At 47.5% G+C, this 11942-nt stretch overlaps 2 long non-coding RNA genes across 2 annotated transcripts; one reads left to right on the plus strand and one right to left on the minus strand.

Moving 5' to 3' along the window:
* Window positions 1-1332: 1332 nt before the first annotated feature.
* On the plus strand, window positions 1333-5314 carry LOC138931149 (uncharacterized). Its single transcript, XR_011446422.1, has 4 exons — window positions 1333-1703; window positions 2108-2227; window positions 4807-5007; window positions 5135-5314. It is a non-coding gene; the product is annotated as an uncharacterized lncRNA (long non-coding RNA).
* A 3109-nt stretch (window positions 5315-8423) lies between these two features.
* LOC138930017 (uncharacterized) lies at window positions 8424-10176 on the minus strand. The gene is made up of 3 exons (XR_011446075.1): window positions 9837-10176; window positions 9404-9485; window positions 8424-8835 (listed from the first exon to the last, which is right to left on the minus strand). It is a non-coding gene; the product is annotated as an uncharacterized lncRNA (long non-coding RNA).
* Between the last annotated feature and the right edge of the window lie 1766 nt (window positions 10177-11942).

Below are 11942 nucleotides of genomic sequence, written 5' to 3' on the forward strand. Positions count from 1 at the left end.
ATTTACCCATACAGACTGTGGTAAACTGACTGAAAAAAAAAAAAGGCCACAGCAATTCCTCCTGTTCCTGGATGTGCAGCCCTTTGCTTATACGTTGAAAGCAGAGCTGAGGATTTGCTGATGCAGTTAGTGTGGGACGTGAAAGAAACAGAGGCGTCAAGGAGGATGCCAAGGTGCTTGGCCTAAGCAATATGAAGAAAAGAACTTTCATTTACATAGGGGAAGAAGACAGAGGAAGAACAGATTTGGGAGGGGCAATAAAGCAGGCAGTGAGTAAAACCTTCATGAATACCAAACCTATTTTTTTAAAGTAAACTTATAAAATCTGTAAAACTAAGATTTCCTTAAATGTTCCAACATATGTGCAATATATTAAGTAAGAGTTCAACTGAAATCCCAACTCCAAACAGGTTAGTTAATTACATATTTTCCTTTGGAACAAGAGTCACATCCTCTTCGGGTTGAGCTGTCGTGGGTATCCAGAGAGGTTGACCTGTAGCACTGTCTCATAAAAAACACATGATTTGTGAAAGAAATTGGTGTGCCATTGCCCTAAGTAAACAGTGAATTATGTACATATATGTGATGATGATGTCAGAGAAAGTAACTTAATGATCTGAGTGGTAATTTGATTTTCTGGTATTGGTAATAGACTAAAAGCAAATGCCTCTGGTAACATCAGATAACCCTTCATTTTTATCTTTTCAAAGCTGATGCAGATGACCAGATGATTATTTTCTTTTAGTCTTTTAATACAGAAAATTAAGAGATTTCTTAGCATTCAATCTTCCTTACATTCCCTGGTCACGGTGCACTCTTTGAACATGCTGCTCTGGATTATGCTGACTAGTATTTGGGACTTTCCCATTAATGTTGCAGGCAACATCGGCAGCGTAGGTGCCAATAATCTGTCTGAGAGATGCATGAATAAGCAGGGAAATGTGTTCACAGAACCTCATGCAAGCCAAGGAACTCAGAAGGACAAGTGAGGGGCGGGCTCGGCAAGGAGGGTGGGCACCTGGCTGACTCCTCTGCTCCAGGTGCAGCGGGCCTCGCCGCCATCCTGTAAGACGCAGAGTTCTGGGCTCCTCCCCTGGGCCCTGGCCCCTGCCCTACACCCCCCGCCCGCCTGGGGAAACCTAGGCCCCGCCCCTCGTTTCTGATCCCGCCTCCTTACGCCCACTAGCTCCACCCCTCCCCAACCCTCTTCTTCCGCCCCTTCAGCCCTAGCTCCGCCTCCATACTGCGCCTGTGCACTAGCAACCATCTGCTCAGGAGGGCGGTGCCTGTACAGGCGCCAGTATGGCTCACGGCCCCGCCCACCTCTGCCCTGGGCCCGCCTCCAGGAAAGCGCTGGTGAGGCTTGGCGTGTCAATTAAGATCAGAATGGTAGTGGGATTTCACGGTGTTTGGCAGCTGCTAAGTCGCTTCAGTTGTGTCCGACTCTGTGCGACCCCATAGATGGCAGCCCACCAGGCTCCCCTGTCCCTGGGATTCTCCAGGCAAGAACACTGGAGTGGGTTGCCATTTCCTTCTCCAATGCATGAAAGTGAAAAGTGAAATTGAAGTTGCTCAGTCGTGTCCGACTCTTCGCGACCCTATGGACTGCAGCCTTCCAGGCTCCTCCGTCCATGGGATTTTCCAGGCAAGAGTACTGGAGTGGGGTGCCATTGCCTTCTCCGGTGTTTGGCAGTCTACCTCAGGTAAAATCATACCCACTGACCTGAAATAGGGCCAGTGGGAGATGGCTTACAGTCTTTTGTGAGACTTGTTCTGTAGCAGGAGAGAATAATAAAAGGGATATAAAGTTCCAGCTGCAATTAGAGCAAAGGAGAAGTAATCTGAGCTCTGCATCCTGATGAACCTCTCGGGCAGGAAATGAGACATGGAAGCTTGGGGCCCTCTAGACTGAGTGGCAAGAACAGAATTGCTGCCACCTTCAGCCCAAGATCTTTATGACACCCAGGCACCCTGAAGATCTACAGGCAGAACAGACTTCTCCTTTCCTGTGGGGGTGGAGAGGGGGGTTACTGACCACAGTAAGGCGATTTGGGGGGAAAGTGTTTTTTTTTTTAATATTTATTAATTTGGCTGCACTGGGTCTTAGTTGTGGCATGTGGAATCTATTTTCCCAACCTCGGATCGAACATGGGCACCCTGCATTGGAAGCATGGAGTCTCAGCCACTGGACCACCGGGGAAGTCCCTGCTGAAATGTTTAAACCATGGTAAGTTATACGTAAGACCTGCAATTTTAGTTAATTGCATGTCTAATTCCAGTTAGAACTGGAAAGTGTGTTGTTATGTTTAAAGAATAAACAATGCCAAAAAATTCTACCCACTTGGCTGATTTAATTCTGCTATTACAAAGTCTTTGTAAGACCTAGTGGTGTGGCGTAATAAAAGATGTCTCAGGCACAAAGGACCGAGATGCTAATGCAGACTTCAGCAGGAATTAATTGTGTGCTTGCTGCTTCTAGTTTGGTCCTACTGAATTCTGAACTAATCTTCTATAAAACCATGCTGGTCACCCTACCTCTGCTTGCCCTCGGGAGTATCAGATTTCTCCACGATCCCCAAACATGCATTCATGGCCTTCATGAAGTGGCTAAAAGTATCACTTCTCATAGGGAGGTATTAGATAACCTGCTACCTTTAGGGGATCGGGCTTCCCAGGTGGCTTGGATGGTAAACAATCTGCTTGTAATGCAGGAGACCAGGGTTCGATCCCTGGGTTGGGAAGATCCCCTGGAGAAGGGAATGGCAACCCACTCCAGTATTCTTGCCTGGAGAATCCCAAGGACAGAGGAGCCTGGCGGGCTACAGTCCATGGGGTCGCACAGAGTCGGACACGACTGAGTGACTAACATTATGGGGAATACTTCCCTAAACAAAGGGGCGAGCTTTACAAAGCGGGGAACTTGTAGCATGGCCTGGAGACCCTATCCCCTTGCCACCCGCTCCTGTTCTTAATGCATCAGACTCCAGAGCTTAGAGCTCCGCCCCGGTTCAGGTGACAATGCACATGACAGAGCCGCAGCTTTCTTGATCATGCTGGTGTTCACTGAGAATAAGAAAAACATACAAGTGAGAGCTTCTGAAGCAAATGAATTTTATTGCAAGAACACAAGTATTTAACAAAATACAAGAAACTTAAGCAACAAATACATTTTAAAGACACAGAAATGAGGCTAGCTCAGGGAAACTCAGCAGTATGTCTTTTTTTTTTTTTTTTTTTGGCCGTGCAGTGCAGCATGTGGGATCTTACCTCCCCCACCAGGGATTGAACCCCTCTCCACTATATTGGAAGCACAGAGTCTTAACCACTGGACTGCTGGGGACGTCCCAACAGTATGTCTTTTTATATTCTCTGCAGTAGAAGGTTACTAGTGAACCTTTGCAGGCTCTCACTCATTCTTGCGGGTCTAGTCCCAAACTATAACAAAAGTATTACTGGCTCAACTAGGATAAGATGAGAAGTATACCAAATCAAGTAGCTCTGGCCAGGAAACTCAGTGACACAGCAAATAGAAGGCTGTGGGAAGGTCTCAGAGAAAAGAGGCCTGCTAGAGAGACCAATGAGCCTGAGACAGTGCCTTCCTCCCTGTGGAACAGACGTACAGCACACACGCACTTTGACATGCCCCCATGGGTATAAAATTTTTAAAGATTTCTTGAGTAAGCACAAAAGCATACATTATAGAAAATGAAAACAACCCAAAGTCCAAGCCATTCCCAAAGGCACAATACCCCAAAGTCAATTTCTGGTCAAATGACAACTCGCTGATGTCACAGGGTCACTCCTTGAGCCGAAGTCCTCCACATGAAGTTGGCGACTTCTGTAGAACTGCTGTGATTCTATGAAATTCAAAATCCTACGGACTAAAGGTTAACCTTATACACCACTAATGCAAATACTAGGTATCCACAGAAAAACCAAGGCAAACCCATAATACAGAAGCTGTAAATGGCATTACCCATTTCCCCAAGGAGAAATATTCTTCCCTCTCAGTTCTAAAATCTAAAAACACTTGGAGGGAGGGCACTCATTTGTGATCATGGAAGGGTCTTTTTTATTATTTTTTTAAACCCCTTTATTGAGGAATGAGGAATGACTGACATCCAAAAAAATGTACACATTTAATGTATACAATCTAATGAGTCTGGAGATAAGTATACATCCATAAAGCATCTCCATAATCTATATCGTAAACACACCCATCCGCTCTGAAGTTTCATCCCACCTTCATGATTTATTATTATCTGGTAATAAAAACATAACAGTAAGATCTACCCTCTTAGCCTTTTCAGTACACATCAGTTCTGGGGTCCAGAGGAGATGCACAGGTGCTTGGTTCCCAGCTTTAACTATCTCCTATATCCTGTGGCTCAGTACTCTGACAGTCTACTAGAGGAAAATCTACAACAGGCCTTTCAGCATTCTGGAAGGTGCTTTGTCTGACTGATAGGGAGAGGCTGAGTAAACCAGTGAATCTCCTTAGGATTCACTGAAGTGAGCCCACTGCTGTTCTTTCCCAAAGCTGCTAAGAAGTAGTACAGTAGGCTTGCACATGAATAAGGAGAAGCGAAGGACGCTCAGAAAGCCAATCCAAATCTAAACTGTGAGATGGCCTGGTAACTCATTTTGTGTGCATGCTGGAGTCAGCATAGTGGACTGGGAGGGCAAATTCATGTCCAGAGGGATGAAGAGACCATTCAAATTGTACAGGAATGCACATATTTTGCTCATTCTGTCCACCCTTTTTGACAGAGCTGCACACTAAATTCCATACTTAAAACTCTGCAGGATCTGAGTCCTTGCCTCCTACCAAGTATTCTAGCAGGTCCTGTGCACCACAAGACACAGAAATCGGACCTCTGCCAATTGGAGATCATATCTCTGCTCCTTCAGAGCACTTGAGAAGGGGACGGTGAGAGATGAAGTTCAGCTCCACTTGCCAGCAGACTGCTGATATCAGCAGAGCAATTTAAACCATCTCTAAACAAGGTTTGTAGTTTTCATCCTCATCCCAAGTGATCCTATTGATCACAGAGAATTCCCCCTGAGGACATATGTATGGGTACAAACCTCCTAGAGGATAACCAGTCACTCATCCCTTTTACTTGTCCTTCAGGTGCTGTTTCCACAAGGTCCTCTTGAGGAAGTGCTCTGCACAGGTCTGACTACGGCCAGGACTTGAGAATCAGCACTTGGAGGGAGGCTGAAGATACCCAGGGGACCTGATATCTCACGGGGAGCACATTGTAAGGGAAACTAAAATAAGGAAAATTAAATTGCTCATGCTGAAAAGGGACAAGGCCTTCTTTCTCGCCTTTCCTAAAAAACTGTGGAATGTGGGTCAGTTCTTTGTCTGACTCTGCTGCTGCTAAATCACTTCAGCTGTGTCCGACTCTGTGCGATCCTGCAGACGGCAGCCCACCAGGCTCCTCTGTCCCTGGGATTTTCCAGGCAATGGGTTGCCATTTCTGACTCTCTGCAATTTATGCAAAATTTTTCCGTAAGTGAAATAAGCCTCTTGGCAATTTGACAAACCAAGAGTGTTCCTTCACGGACCTGGCAGCAAAAGCAGTGACCAAGAGCCCATAAAGCTACAAGAAAAGGGCAGAAAATACCTCTGGAGAAAAACAATAAATTGTGTAAGCAACAGCAGTTCCTTCTCAGAACTCCCTTAGATTGTATACTGTGCAACAGTACAGCAGGACAGAGAGTTCCCTTCCACAATAGCCATTTTTCACGGATCTAGGCAACACAGAAGAAGGAAGAGACAGCAAAGCCTTCACTTGCAGGCAAAATCACAATTCGCTTGGGGAAACGGACAATAATCCTGTTCCCATGATAAATGTCCTAGTTTATAAGAAAGCCCTATTTTCTTATAGTATATCCGTCAGGGTCCACTGTTATCTTCTGTCCCTCACTGTGTTAACCCAAAGGAAGGGCACAAGAATGGAGAAAAGAGACAGGAGAAAGAGCCCTGAACCCACAATGTCCACCACAATTTTCACACCAAAACCCTTGTCCTCACCACTGTCAGTCTTTCCGTATACTCTCAGAGCCTCCTGCTCACAGCCCTGCTGGGCCCAAACTTCCCTCATCAAGAGAAAGCAAAAGCCTGAAACGGGGACACCATGGGACCTTTTCCCTCCCCAAATTGAGCTCCCCTTTCCCCTCCCCCACTCCAGTAGCACACCACCACAAACAATGCAGAACTGTCTCTCCACTGTTTACCAACACCACCTTCTTCCTCGAGATGCAGGGAAGGTCCCCTTGAGGTAATGTCACCCCCACCACCACCAGGAAGACCCAAATGGAAGAGGAGCCACCAGTAGCCAGCCTTTCTGCTAGAAAGCCTTTCCAGCAGATACACAGTGGGGAGAGACAGTACAGCCTCCGGGGGTAGCCCTCTCCAGCAAGAGGAATACAAGGGCTTCATCCTCCAGCTGGGGCACCTGACTCGGGAGGTTCCTGGACATCCAGGCTCATCGGCATATGCCCCGGAAGAAGCAAATGGCCCCCGATTCATGCACAGCTCATTGACAAGATCCATCGGACCTCTTTCTTCCAACCAACGTGCAGAGCGTGCTCAGTGGGAGAGTGCAGAAAGCGAACGTGGAAAGTTCCAACCACATTCCTACAGACTTGGGACTCCTCGGGAATCCCAATGTGCCCTCGCTCTGCACAATGGCACAGAATTCTGACATCGGGCTACGGCCAACTTCTGCCCCAGACTCAACATTTCCCATGCCCCACATGCTGCCATTGCCAATATGCGCCTTCCTTAGGACTTTAACAAGGCACCTGAGCTGTGTGGGTGTTGAAGGAAGAAGTGTCTGGCTGCCATATCAGGAGAACACAGCAGCAACAGCAGCTCACTTTCACGTGCCTCTTCATGGCCACAGGTAGTCCCAACAGAAGAGTTGAGCGGTCTACGCAAACAAGTGCAGTCAACATCAGTGGGCGCCTCCCAGGAGACGCCCCCAGATTACTGCCCTAGGCCACAGTATAGGAGGGGGAAAGGTCACCTTTCCTGAGCCGCTTTCGACAGCCTAAGGCAGTGCACAGACGGGAGCAGGAACACAAGAACATCTCTAACAGCGAAGTCCAAAATTCTGAGGAAGGCTGTAGCATAGGGTAAAGCCTTCATCATCAAAGTCTCCCCTTGGCCAGGAAGTAATCCACTCTCATGTCACACTCAGCGATGTGCACTATTACCTTCAGTCCCCGTGCTGCAGTGATCCCGGGCAGTACCAGGGCTTGAGAAATAGGTAGCAGACATCTTGGACCACAGAAAGCCCGATGCACCTTTCACACTGAGGGCCTATGTCCTCCTGTCCAGCTTTCTCCTTGTGCTCTGAGAGCAGCTCCATAGAGGGTCACTCTTCCCAGCCCCTTCCCCACCTCTAGGCTTTAGGCACCCCAACCAAGGTCCTTATGTAGTCAGTCACTCCACCTTTCCTGATCAGGGAAGTGTGTTCCCCTCTGAGCCTCTAATCTCTACAGTACTTCTCCTGAAAAGAACCGACAATCAAGAGTGGCCTAACCACCGCTCACGAAACTCATTTAGTTCAAGGTTAAATTGGTACAGCTACTATGGAAAACAGTATGAACGTCCCTCAAAAAATTAAAAACAGAACTACCATCTAGTCCAGCAATCCCACTTGTGGTATGTATCCAAAGGAATACCTCCCACCAAGAATTTACAGAACATCAACATTCCCACGAGTGAGTAGACACTCACTGAGGTGCTGTCTCATGAGCCTAAGTGACATGGCTGGCCTAGGAATGAATTCCTGGGAAGGAACCAGCAAGCCAGATTCCACCTCAAATTCAGAAGAGGATTACCTTCTCTTTCCATGAGAGCCCTGATCTGTGAGACTGTCACCAGCTGGAGAGTCACCTTTTTGGAATCCTCAACCTTGTGACTTATTTTTAAGTGCCAATACACAGCAGATTTACCTATTCAACCATCCATTTAGGTGTTCTTGACCCCTGCCTCCAACGAAGTCAGCCAGGTTCACTTTGATGGGCAGTGGGAACAAGTGTGTATGGAAGGGGAAGAAGGCCTCACGGTTATCCTCAAGTTTCACAACTGTTTTGACTAGGAAATAAGCCAGTTTTGATCATCGTCATGCCACTTGGTGAAGGCACATGCGCCTAGGACAGGTTTCTCTAAGTATCTCAGGCTTCAGGTTTTCACTGAGTAGGAAACTATCACCACCCCCCTCTTTCACAGCTTTAAAGTAATTTCACCAATTACAGGGATAACCAAAGAGCCTTTAAACATGCCCTCTAAAGACTACACACTTTAGTTTCCAATCACAAAGAAATGTGGATTTCCTTTTAACCTTCGGTGAATGAAATTCAGGTTCTGTGATGCCTTCTTCCGGATAAAACCCGTGCTAATAAAGCAACAGAGGAGCCCGAGGTTTCTATGAAACTGGAGGTTAGAAGTGTCTCTGAATGCACCTTAGAAGAGTTCATATTTCTATTTGGCGCGTTTCCCCCACCCCAACTGTGAAAACTCTTCCGCACATTTTCAACAAATTAACCCCTGCCCAGGAAAGAAGTAACGTTATACAGACAATGAAAGAGAGGAGACCTTTCCCACACTGCCAGTTAACAAGCACCTTCTTGGTGCCTGAACTTGGTGCTGAGCCACATCAGCTTCAGCATAAGGCGTCAGAGATGGCCAGAACAGAAAGTGGCTCAGGGCAAGGCAAGGTGTGAGCTGCTGGGCTACCTCTTGGCATCATAGCAGGATTAATGAGGCTGGTTTCCAAAGAGCAGCCCAGTAATATCTGAGGAAATCTGCTGGCCCTGTGAAAGGAAACAAACGTTTGGTTGAAATGGGGGTCTGGACAGGTAGGGAGACGAGCTAAATGAAGCCACAATGTTCCCTTCCCACTTTCTGGAAATGGTGTACTAATTCCCTCCATACCTCCTGCGTGCTGAGCACTTTACAAAAACCACACAAGAGATATCCCCGAGAGCAAGGTGTCATTCCCATTTTGCAAATGTGGAAACTGAGGCTCAAAGATGACAGTAAGAAAGGGTCAGACTCAGACACTAAAATTTATTTTGAATGAAACACGATGTATTGTCTCAGCAACATCTGCAAAGCAAAAAAAAACAAACAAACAAACAAACAAAAAACCCCGACAAACTGTGGAAGGGTAAATATTTAGTCAAGTATTGACCTGCATATTACTTGACTTGTTAGCCTACACCTCCAGAACCCCTGCAAAGTAAACGCCCACCCGCTTACAGAGGGGATAGACTGGCAGACTATCATTCTCTGCCGCTCACTTGGTGTACAGGCCTCATCTTTCTCCCCTTTCCTAAACAGAGCTGGCTTTATATTACATTCAAATCCATGTTCCCCTACCTGAAAGAAAACAGCACTCCCACAGTCTCTGGATTCCTGAAGTTTGTTTTTCACAATCCCATCCAGTCCAGCCTGCTTCTGCCTGGTATTACAAGTGTTTTCCAAAAGGATAAAAAGACAGATCAGAGCTCTGATGTGAGGATGGCAAGATCAGGCTTTCTGGACATGTGACATTCTAATAAATTCAGTCTGTCTGTAAGAACGGCACTCAGGGTGAACTGGAAAAAGATGCCACTGACTAGTTAAAGGCATCGATTATAAACCTAGTGTCTGAGCAGCGCTCAGGGAGTGATCCTGACATTGTTGGAAGTTCCTGTCTTAGAGACTCAGGGAAGACATTTCAACACCATGTTAAATAATGGTACAGCTGATGGGATGGATGCTACCCTCCTCCCAGCATCTGTGGCCCCACACAGCATAAGGTAGCACTTACTCATCTGGCAGGTCTGGACAGCTAATTCCGGGTCCACTCTCTTCTCATTACAGGCCCATAGGCTGGCCAGTACTAGATTTTTCCATCACAGGTCCTGAAGGAAACAGTGATTATACAGATCTACAAGGAGACTTGCTTACAGATGGACAGCCGAACACAGTTGCAGGAAAATTAGGTAACTTGGAAGCTCGTAACATGACTGGCTGGGGCAAACTTCCCCTTTCCCTTATCCACAAAACACCAAGGCAGCCAAGGGCCGTCAGCTGTCCTAACACCGCACGCGATCCCTCAGAGCCTTACTGTCTCGTTTCACGTGGAAAATAACAGAAATACCCTCAATGGTTAAGAGAGGTCACAAAAATGGCCAAGGTCAACATTTGGACCAATCCCCGGCAGCGATATAGCCACCCCAAACGCCCTACAACAGAAAGCAGAATCAGCTCCATGGCGGCCGCCAGTCAACCAGGCAGACCGTCCGGCGCCCCCACCCACCCAGCCAAATGCACCCGCCCTTCCCTCACTTTAAGCCGCAAACACTACAAAGCATTAAGACCATAACTGGGATGGAAGCTTCGAGACCCACATTTAAACAAAGAAAATCTTCTTCAAGTTTCAGCATGCCGTTACAATAATGCCCCACACCAACCCCCCCGGAAGTGCCTGAGAGGTCTTCTCCGCCATCCACCCAGGAGCCCGCAGACACGTCTGTCAAAGTGTCCATCAGGACACGCCATCTACCCGACTCTCCAACTCACACCGCAGACAGCCAAATACGAGTAAGGTTAGTAAAACTTACACTTTTACGATCTCCGGAAAGGGAGCCGCCACGTTAAATCCTAACCGAGGAAAACGGTCTACGGAAGCACAATCCAGACAGGCATGCGCTTAGGCACGCGCTTAGGCACGCGCTAGGGCTTCCTCCCGCTCTCACGCCCCCGCCTCCCAACATCGTCATTGGTGGGCCTGCGATGATTGACGGGGAGAACGGCCATTCCTCTCAGGCAGGTCTACTGGCGGGAAACTGGCCATTTCCCAAGGCCCAAGCTGACGTCAGGAAAGGAAATCTCTGGTCGTATTCCTACGTCTTTCTATAGCCGTGTCCATCCCTCAAGGCCTAGCTCGACTTCTTAGGCCTCTGCACATACCTTGTGCTTTGTTTCTTGTCATCTTAGACTTTGGAAAGCATGCACATTCAATTTACCCGGGCCTAGATCAATTACCTCCCCCTCCAGGAAGCCTTCCAAGTTTTACTCCTTCCAGGCAAAATGTGAGTTCTTCATATTAGATACGGACATGGAGATGTATCAGAGCAGAGATGCAGAGGACTTGTCTCTGAGCTCTGGGGTCAGATAGTACTGGGCTGTGCATGGTGTGAGGGACCCAAGGTTTGCACCTGGATATTTTGCAAGTGAGTTCAGGTTGCAGACATTTGGGGAAGACCAGGGAACACTGACAACAGGCTAACTCTTAGAAGCTTGCTAGGATTGGTACGACCCTTTTCAGGAATCTCATATCCTTTCCTGCTTTTCTATCTGTGAAAATCTTGTCCTTCCTACAAGGCCCAGGCATAGATCACTTCCCTAACTCTTTTCCTGAATTCATGTTCCCACCCCAACCACAAGAGTTATTCCTCCTATTGCTAGAGGAAGAAAGATATGAGGAGTTCATATCTCTGCTGCAAATGTCCCTAAGCTTCACAGTTATCCAAGGTGAGACTGGAAGCCCACTTCCTTCCAGGAGGCCCCTTGCTGCGAGGTTTCTGCACCTGCTCGCAACTTGTGAACTGTACAAACAAGAGGGCACAGTTCCCCTAGGCCTGACTACCTCGAGTGTTTAACTCATCTACCCTCTACATGGTGTGTGGACCACATAGCCACGGGGTCCCTTAGCTGGACTGCATGGTCACAGTGCACAGTGCTCCTAGGAAAGATGATCTAATGCTAGCACTGTCCCTCCCATGGGAAAGCTCACTTGAGGCTTCGTGGTGTGCCGTGTTATGCAGCAGTCCATGATGCTGCCCTGCCCACTGTGACGGCTGATTTTAGGTGCCAACTTGCCTGGTCATGGGGCGTCCGAATTAAACATTATTTCTGGTTGTATCTGTGA

This window comes from Ovis canadensis, chromosome X (genome assembly GCF_042477335.2).
Source record: "Ovis canadensis isolate MfBH-ARS-UI-01 breed Bighorn chromosome X, ARS-UI_OviCan_v2, whole genome shotgun sequence".
NCBI classification, from domain to species: Eukaryota; Metazoa; Chordata; class Mammalia; order Artiodactyla; family Bovidae; genus Ovis; species Ovis canadensis.